The sequence below is a fragment of the Capsicum annuum genome, chromosome 11 (genome assembly GCF_002878395.1).
Source record: "Capsicum annuum cultivar UCD-10X-F1 chromosome 11, UCD10Xv1.1, whole genome shotgun sequence".
Classification (NCBI taxonomy): Eukaryota; Viridiplantae; Streptophyta; class Magnoliopsida; order Solanales; family Solanaceae; genus Capsicum; species Capsicum annuum.
The window spans coordinates 135,285,327-135,294,824 of NC_061121.1; the positions used below are offsets into that span (position 1 = coordinate 135,285,327).

Genomic DNA, 9,498 nt, shown 5'->3' on the forward strand with positions numbered 1-9,498 from the left:
TATTTGACCATTTTCTCTATAAATAAATCAAAATCTCCAGAGTATATCTTTCCATGGATCAAACGAAAAAATAAAGTTTGAGAAAATATTTATTTTTAGATTCTTTTGTCTGTTAGAAAAAGAGATAATCTACTATTTTTTCTTTTAGAAAATCTAAAATTTAATAAAATAAATAAAATAACTAGGAGACTGGAAATGAAAGTCTCTTTCCCGGATCTATTTTTCATCACACTATTAGAACAAAATAAAAATACCGGATGCAACAATATTGAAATATTTGTTACATGAAGACACGATCTGATAGATATACATCAAAATCTATAATCTACTTAGCCCAGGTATCATATACACCCCCAAAATAAAGAGCCTTGAATACTAGAAGAAAAGCACCTAGACCTAACAAGATTAAGTGAATACCTAAAATTGTGGTTATACCCAGATTCGTTATAGTCCCCCCCCCCCCCCTGTGATACTCCAATCACCCTATGAATTGGTTATTCCTAAACGAGTCATGAAGGGTATAATGAACATACCCTGTCTCCAGTTGTAGATTCTTATCCAAGACTTGTATTATTTGATGATGCCATGTGAATTGCAAGAAACATGTGAAGTGTATAGTTAATCTAATAACGAAAGTTTCGTAAGGAGACTGGCTCATTGATTTATTTAGCCCATACCTGAGTTCGAACTCCTTCTTAAACAACATCGAAGCCACGCTTCATAATTAGAAAAACGAGCACCGTGAAAATACATGCCACTGATGATGAAGAGTTGACCGAAATGTGCACTAAATACTTTTTGAGAGATCTCCTCTAAATCACTGGTATGACACATAATTTCATTATCTCCCTTCTAAGCCTTCTATTTCACTTCTATATTGACCTGCCATTTTTTAGGAATAAAAAAGACAGATAGAGAACAAAATAAACTTCTTTTTATTCTATTTATTTATATTAAATATTAAAATGAAAAAATTCAATTAAAAAAATCTTATTAGTTATTAGTATTAAAAACAATAAAAGATTCAAGTTAGTAACTTCTATTTTATCCTTTCTTCATTTTGAATCGAAAATAGAAGAGTTGAGTAAATAAAAAATTCAAAAGAGGTTTATGGCCAAAGGGAAAGATGTTCGAGTAACGGTGATTTTGGAATGTACTAGTTATGTCCGAAAAGTGTTGATAAGGTATCAAAAGATATTTTTAGATATAGTACTCAAAAGAACCGACACAATACGCCTAATCGATTAGAATTGAAAAAATTTTGTCCCTGAATCCTGGGTCGTGAATAGTGATTTGATTCATGATGAAGAAAGAGAATTCTTGGTTCAGTTCTCCACCTTAACGATAGAAAATAGGATTGATCACTCATAGTGATCATTTATCAAAGAATGACTTTGGTTATCAAATGATTGAACAATTCGAAAACGTAATGATCATACGTTTGTAATACATTGTATGTCCCATAATAGGTCCCATTCTTATACTCTTTTCCGAAAGTCGATGACTATTCATAGCTATTACTTTAACACCAAAGAAGAGTTCGACCCAATATTTTATTTCTATCTTAGTTGATCCTGATTCGACATTAGAAGTAATATTTTTCTATTGCAGCTTTCCTCATTCCTTTTATCGAACATAATGATGCGAATCGAGCTTTACAGATTTAAAAAATAGGAAAGTTCGAATTCAATTTGGATATTATAAAAGCTTACCAGGTATAACACAAAATTTCTCCACCTATTCCTTCTAGTCGAACTTCTCGGTCTGTCATTATACCTAGAGAAGTAGAAAGAATTACAATCCCCATTCCACCTAAAATTCTCAAAATTCGTTAATAATTAGAATCTTTGAAAAAGACTTTCTTTCATAAGAAAGAAAATACTTACTATTTTTGGGACCTGATCCTACACCGCTGCTCAAGACTTTAGTGGATCGACTCTATTACATAAGTTAATTCCTAATTCTTATCTCACATTATGAGATAAGTACATAGTTATTATTGTATCGGCACAAAACCTCGCTAATTGATCTTTACGGTGCTTCATATCCTTGTACAGTTAAAGAAGATAGATTCAGTAAGAGATGAGATCAGTAAATGACAATTCAATGTAATTTAATCTTTGTGAGATCATCAATATTGTATCGAGGGCATCTTTAAAGTATACCAAATCAATATAGCTATCCTTCTTCTGACACAACAACGCAATTTGAATTAGTATTAAAAGTAAGTACTAAAATAATTTCATTTTTCCTTTACTTGTTGATGTAAAACCATCTTCCATTTAATAGAAAATTCTTTCAATTCAACGAAAGAGATTCTCATATTCCCACAATTTAAGTAGATGGGAGATATTGAGAATTGTTCAAACTTTTGTAGCATTGATAGTCAATTATATTTTTCATATTTAAGTTTTAATTATTAAGATTTATAACACTTTTTCTTCTATTTCAATTTAAGTGACACTGATATAATTTCGAGAGTCAGCCAAATATTTTATATCTTTTATATTCTTTAAATTTTTAATTATTGTGATTTATAGTATTTTTTACGTACTTTTTGAAATATATAACAGATTAACAAAATAAGACAATAAATTAAAACAAAGGAAAAAATGAAGGCAGGGGAAAGGACCAATGAAGTTGTGCCAAAGCAGGCAGGTCGACCTCTAAATTTTTTATGTTGTGAATTATTGTGATTTATAATTTTTTATGTATTATTTTAAAAAATATATAACAAATTAATTTTTTTTAGATGTTTTAAGCTGTTAACTATAGTAATTTATAATACTTTTTATGTAATTTTTAAATAATATATGTTACTCTTTTTGTCCAAACTTTTGTGACATTGATAGTCAATTATATTTTTTAAATAATTTGAGTTTTTAATATTGTGATTTATAATACTTTTTATTCTATTCCAATTTAAATGACACAGTGCTTAGATGATCATAATAATTAATTGGGGATGGTAGTAAAATCATGATAGGAGCAGCGAAGAAGACATGTGTTAAATGACTTATAAAACTAATTATAAGTGATGTAGCAAAATTACTATAAAAAGTACTCATGAAAAAATTTAAGTGGGCTCATATAAGACGTCAAGTTAATTTAAAACATCAAGAATTAATTTATTATTTTATATGTGTTTTATTTTTTTATTAAATATTATTAATTTTTTAATACTTAGATGACTTATAATAATCAATTATGGGTGATATACTAAAATTACAGTTGAAGCAGCTGAAGCATACATGTCATGAATGTCTATTTTATTTTTTATTAAATATTATTAATTTTTTAATATGTAAATAACTTATAATAACTAACTAGGGTTGATATAGTAAAATCATGATTGAAAAAGCTGAAGCAAGCAGTACGAGCAGACATGTCGACGTGCTGCAGCATGTTAACTCTCTCCTATTATATATAGTAATGCATTATTGATAACACATAGTACGTATGACATCACTAGTGACGACAAATAGAAAGATTGAACTAAATTTGAATGGATTAAAAATAAACTGAATGAATTGAATTGAAATATCCATTTAAATATGGGTAAATAATAAACTAAATAAAATATGAATTGAGTAAAATAATCCCGATCCATGCACTTTTATCTCGTAAAATTAATAAACTTTCAAAGTAGGTTCGATTTTGCATATTCCTAATCCTAGGAATAAGGAGGAACGTGTAAGAATGTCGATCTACATTTTGGCTGTGTGGACCGAGGAGAAAAAGAGCTCGGTAAATAAATAAATAATATATATATGAGAAACATGAACAATGGATAACTAATAGTTCTAGTAGTATATTAATACAATTACCTTTCTACGGAATAAAAAATATGAACAAAATTAGTTTAAGAGTGTCACAGAACCCTCGCATAATGTTAATGTGTTGTTGACAATTTCACCCTAATTTAGATGTATTTCACTGACTTATCCCTTTGATAATTCATAAAATTATAATGAAGAGAAAATTATTCGTATATAAATAGTAGTAGTCTGAATTGTAATGAAATTTTAGGAAATGCTACTAGTAAAAAGTTTTAAGATGGGGCAAATAAACGTGTAACTTACGTGTGTAACATGTGTAGTTTCATTTTTCTTTCTTAAGGAAAACATAAAGTAATCATAGAAGTTGTCTTGAATGTATAAGAAGACATTTAAATTTTATGGGATCTTATTATTCTACGAAATATTTTAAATTGATACAAATACACTCTTTTTTAGTCAATACCAATTCTTAGAAAGAAAATGAAATCATGCCCTAATTATTGTTTGCCACATGTTAAATTTATTTTATTTTTTAATTTTTATTTTTATTATTTTTCCTTAGTTTATAAGCTTATGGTCTCTTTGTTTCCTTCCTTCTTCTCTATTCATTCATTTTTGTGTAATTCCAACCTTTTTCTTCTCTTCATTGATAATTTTTTGGTGCTGCCACCATTACCATCACATACAATATCATTCTCGTCGTGTCTATCACCAAATCACCGTCAATTCAAAATTAAAATTGAAAATTCAATATATCAAGTTAAACTTTTTCAAATTAAAAATTACTATCAATATCTTCTTTATGTGTGATTTTTGCTCAAAATCAAATGGGTTTTGTGAATATTTCTATCAAAAAGCTAGATACTTTCGTAGTTTTTGAATTCCTAAAATTTAATTTATTGGGTTTTGAAAAATTGTTCGAAATGAGAAGAATTTTTTAAATAAAATTTTAAAATTGAAGAAACAAATCAAAGAGATAGCAATAAAAGAAGATCAATAAAGTTGTTGCAAATAAAATGACGGGAAAGATAGCCATGACAGATGATATATGAAGAAGAAAGAAGAAAGAAGAAAGAGGGGAAAAAAGTAAAAAAATGAATAAGGAAAAAAATTTAAGCAAGATAAAAACAAAAATAAAATAAATTTTAATTTGTTTTTGAGTTTCTCACTCTCTTAAAGAGAGTGCATACACTCTCCAAGGCAGGTGACAAAATATGAATGTAATAATATTATTTTAGAACTGTTTAATGGGGTAATAAGAAACCCGCAAACTTTAAGTGTCTTTTTAAAAATTCAGGACAACTTTAGTGGTGACTTTATGTCTTTTCTCTTCTTTCTTTGATATAACTCAATAATCGTTTGATTTACAATGGAGTTGGGGATTATTTATGCATAAACTTATATATATATATACACACACAAACCACATGCATTCTTGTTTCATGTACATTCTATTTCAAATATTATAATGCATAGATTCATTTATAATTTATACTAAAATAAGAAATAAATAATGCAATATTGTTTCGATATTAAACTCTGCATAACTTGAGCAAAGTTTAGCATCAAAACAAAACTTTGTATTAGTTATACGAAAATTATATTAATCACACAGGACTTTACACATAAATTCAAATATTGTATAATCTAATAACAGAGAACGTTATATTGAAATAATTAAACATTTTAAAACTGAAATTTGAGTTAAGAAACTCACTAGAGCATGATGACAGATGCACAAGATAGTTTGACGAATTCTCAAAGATTTTGAAAAGCCTTTATAGAAAATCCAGATCAAGCTTCTCCACAAGAACCACTAAAAATGTACACCAATTTAGCCATCTCTACGAACCACCATTGCGGCACCCACCAGTCCCTACCCTAATTTAAGCATCAATAGCCAACTAAACAAAGTATGTCCGGTAAAATCAACTGTCGCTGTAACGGCAATCACCATGATCTTGCTCTAAGTTTGCAAGAATATTTGTATCGGAAAGTTCAATGCATACTCAATAATTGAGGTATCATCCACACTGCAAAGGTACCTGCAAATGCGAATTTAGGATATACAACCAATGGTTTAGATTAAAGTAATTTAATTATACTATTTTGCATTATAAATAAATCGAGCTAAACCAATGAGTTAAGTTGAATCTTTAGAATCCTTCATAGATTTGTCTCTAAATACCTGCCCATTTCGATATATCTGCAGTCTGACCGATAAGTGGCGTGGCAAAAATGTACGAAAAGATTAGAATTAAAGCCGTAGAGGTGAGGATTATCCACGATCGTTACATGTAAGTTCCTAGCATTTCAAGTTTTTTGGCTCCAAATTCTTGTCCGCATAGTGTCTGCAATGCACTTCCAATGCCCAACGGTAATCACGATAAACCCTGTTAGGCAAGTCCCTAAATTGATCGAGTTTAGAATAAGTGTGATTTTATACGTCATATATAAAATCGACTTTAAATAATATGGTTTGTTGAAATAAATTCTTTTATACATTTGCAATTTCATTAATTTTTTTTAAAAAATAATTTTAAAGTAATGCATAGGAGTTGATTTTAAAGTTGTTAATCCCAACGTTGCAGGTTCAAACCTGCCGCAACTCTCAATTTTGTGTCCGAAATCAAAGTATACCGTGAAATTAAAAAAGGTACCAAAATATGTCATGTATTTAAAATGTTACCATAATATACTTAACTCTCTTTTTAAGAGAGTTATATATATTATTTTTAACGAAAGTTCAGAAACGGAGTTAAGATTTTAGAAAAGTACATAACTCTATTTTTAAGGGAGTTATGCATTTTTTTTTTACGTAACTCACTTAAAAAGAGAGTTACGTAATAGAAGTTACATAACTCTCTTTTTAAGTGAGTTATGCAGTTTTTTTTACATAACACACTAAAAAAGAGAACAAAATGCATAGCAAAGGCCTTATAAAATAGAACTATCGGCGTCTAGTTTTTTCATGTGTTGTAGACTTCTAAAAGTGTGTTGACCTTTACTTATAGTGAAAATAATATGTAACTCAGTATGTAATTTAATAAGAATAAAATTCTGAAATAGTCATAAATTTCAAATTGTTTCAGAATTTTGACTTTAATTTTAGTCATTTATAGATTTGCTAATGCAAATCACACTTAAATAAAATGTCAGATATACAGTAGTATATAAAAATAGAAACTTGTATATCATAAAATAGTGTTATTTGGATGAAAGTATTAACTTGAACTTGTAATTTTTTATTGCAAAAATTCAGTAGCCTTTTCTCCATGGGTGACGATAAAAAAGTTATAACCTCAACTAAGTATATACAAACTAAATACACGACGGAATATGATACGCGATTAATCAAATGACTCTATGAATTTGCATCGATACTTTCACATTTCTATCTCCCTCCCCCCACCATCGAGAATCTTTAGAATTTTCAATGCTTAACTTTCAATCCGTCTCTGGCTATCAAATGAAATGTGAATAACACATTTTCGTCATGATTTGTCGAGTTTCACCCCTATATTATTCGGATTCATTTTTAGAAAAAAAAGGAAAGAAACAGACCATAATGAAAAAGAAGGGCAGGTTATTATATGTGGGATTAATAATATGCTTATATTAATTATGAGAAATAATTGAACTATCATCATCTAGTTTTCTTATGTGTTGTCTAATTTTTTTCATGTGTTTGTAGGCTTATAAAAGAGAGATGCATTTTGTTCTCTTTTTAAGTGAGATATGTAAAAAAAATGCATAGTTCACTTAAAAAGAAAGTTATGTAACTTCTATTACATAACTCTCTTTTTAATTGAGTTATATAAAAAAAAATGCATAACTCCCTTAAAAAGAAAGTTATGTACTTTTCTAAAATTTTAACTCCGTTTCTGAACTTTTGTTAAAAATAATACATATAACTCTCTTAAAAAGAAAGTTAAACATATTATGATAACATTTTAAATACATGACATAGTTTGATATTTCTTTTAGTTTCATGGCATATTTTGATTCCAGACTCCTCAATTTTTTTTTTGGATGTTAATGTCCATTGTCCGTTCTCTCCCTTAATTAGCCTAAAACATTGTGTTTTAATCTTTTTATTATTATAATATTAACTTCAAATATAAAAGGATTAAATATAATCCCCAATCCCCTTTTTCTTTTCAAATCAAAGAGTCAAATAGGCAACTTTTATTTTGTTATAATTAAAAAAATCGTACTAAGTAATTGCCAATTCGCATTATTTCTCGTCAAATTTTAGAACCTTTGAAAACTTAACTCAGAAAAAAAAAATACGTCACTTGTATGATGCCTTATGTGGAGAAGAAAACATTTAATTCCGTCTTTTGTGAGAGTATTATGAATAGATTTTACGAAATAAAAATTAGTAGAATAGAATTGTAATAATATATTTTGGTTTATTAAATTTTATTTTGCTTGTTTCTTAATGTTTTTACTTATTGTAGATTGAATCCACTTGATAAAAATCCTCGATCCGCCACATTGTGGATGGTACCAACATAACCAGCAAATACTTGAGTAGTGGCACCAATAGAGTATTGAAAAATGGAAGTGAAAATGGCTGGAGCAGCAAGATACCATAGTTTCTTTGACTCCGCTGAGAACTCTCGGACAAAATCTTTAATTCCATGAATTTGTTGGATATCATCTGAATCTGCTTTGAATAAAGAATTATTAATAAAAGAATCATTTGACTATGGTCTAATTGGGCTATGCAGTTCATCATCTTATTCATTGTTCAATCTTGGCGTTAGGAGTGGCACAACAGTATCATTGGCAATCCAGCTTGCCATTATTGGGAGAGGGAGGAGCTATTATTTGACTTATATTTTCGGTGCTAGAAGTGGCACAAGTTTTTTTAGGGGTGGTGGGGGGATGAAATGAAATGAGATAATATTTTCTCGTCCTAATTTATGAATGATATTTTTTCAGAATAGTAACAATTATATTTAAATTAAATTTGAGAGAGATTTTTTTTCTTTATATTAAAGAAGACATGGTATCGACATATCTGTTTTAGGTCAATTAGATTGAAATCATGGACATTTTAGATTTTAGAGTTGACTACTTACATATGCTGCGTATCTTTTAAGTTTTAAGTTAAAAGTGAAAAGCCACCTGCCAATTTAATTTGTGTTTCCAGCTAGCTGTAGAACATGTCGTTTCATATCTCTCTCCCTAAGTTTCACCGCTGCATTCTCAATTTTAAAATATTGTGAATTGTTTTGGCTCTTTTCATATCTGAACTATTAGGAAGATTATAAAAAAAAAAAGAAAAAAGAAGAAATAATCACTTTAATGCTCGACCCCTCTCTTTTCTTTTAGACCCTTGAAGCCCTAATCTTCATCAACTAACACAAATTCTTTTTTGAATCCCTGCGCGTCTTGAATGGACATCATCTCTTATCTCCCATTATACAAGTGGTGTGTCTTTTATCTTCAATTTGTGGATGGTTATGGAGAACGAACTACTACATCTTTTAAGAGCATTGTAACATGGATTAGCAAAACTTCGTAGGAATACATGAAATAAATTATGGATTAGCAACAATTCATCGAAATACATGAAACAAATTGTATAATTGTAATGATTTTTTAGTTTCATTTATAAGAATATCCTAATTTCTTATTCACATAGAATTTTAATTAAAATCATTCGAATTTACCATAATTGTTACAAAGTCATTTGGATATATATATA

The 9,498-nt window shown here is 28.6% G+C and overlaps 1 pseudogene; it reads right to left on the reverse strand.

Annotated features, from left to right (window-relative positions):
• LOC107846445 overlaps nucleotides 1–8,590 on the reverse strand; it is an 87,461-nt pseudogene extending 78,871 nt beyond the window's left edge.
• Between the last annotated feature and the right edge of the window lie 908 nt (nucleotides 8,591–9,498).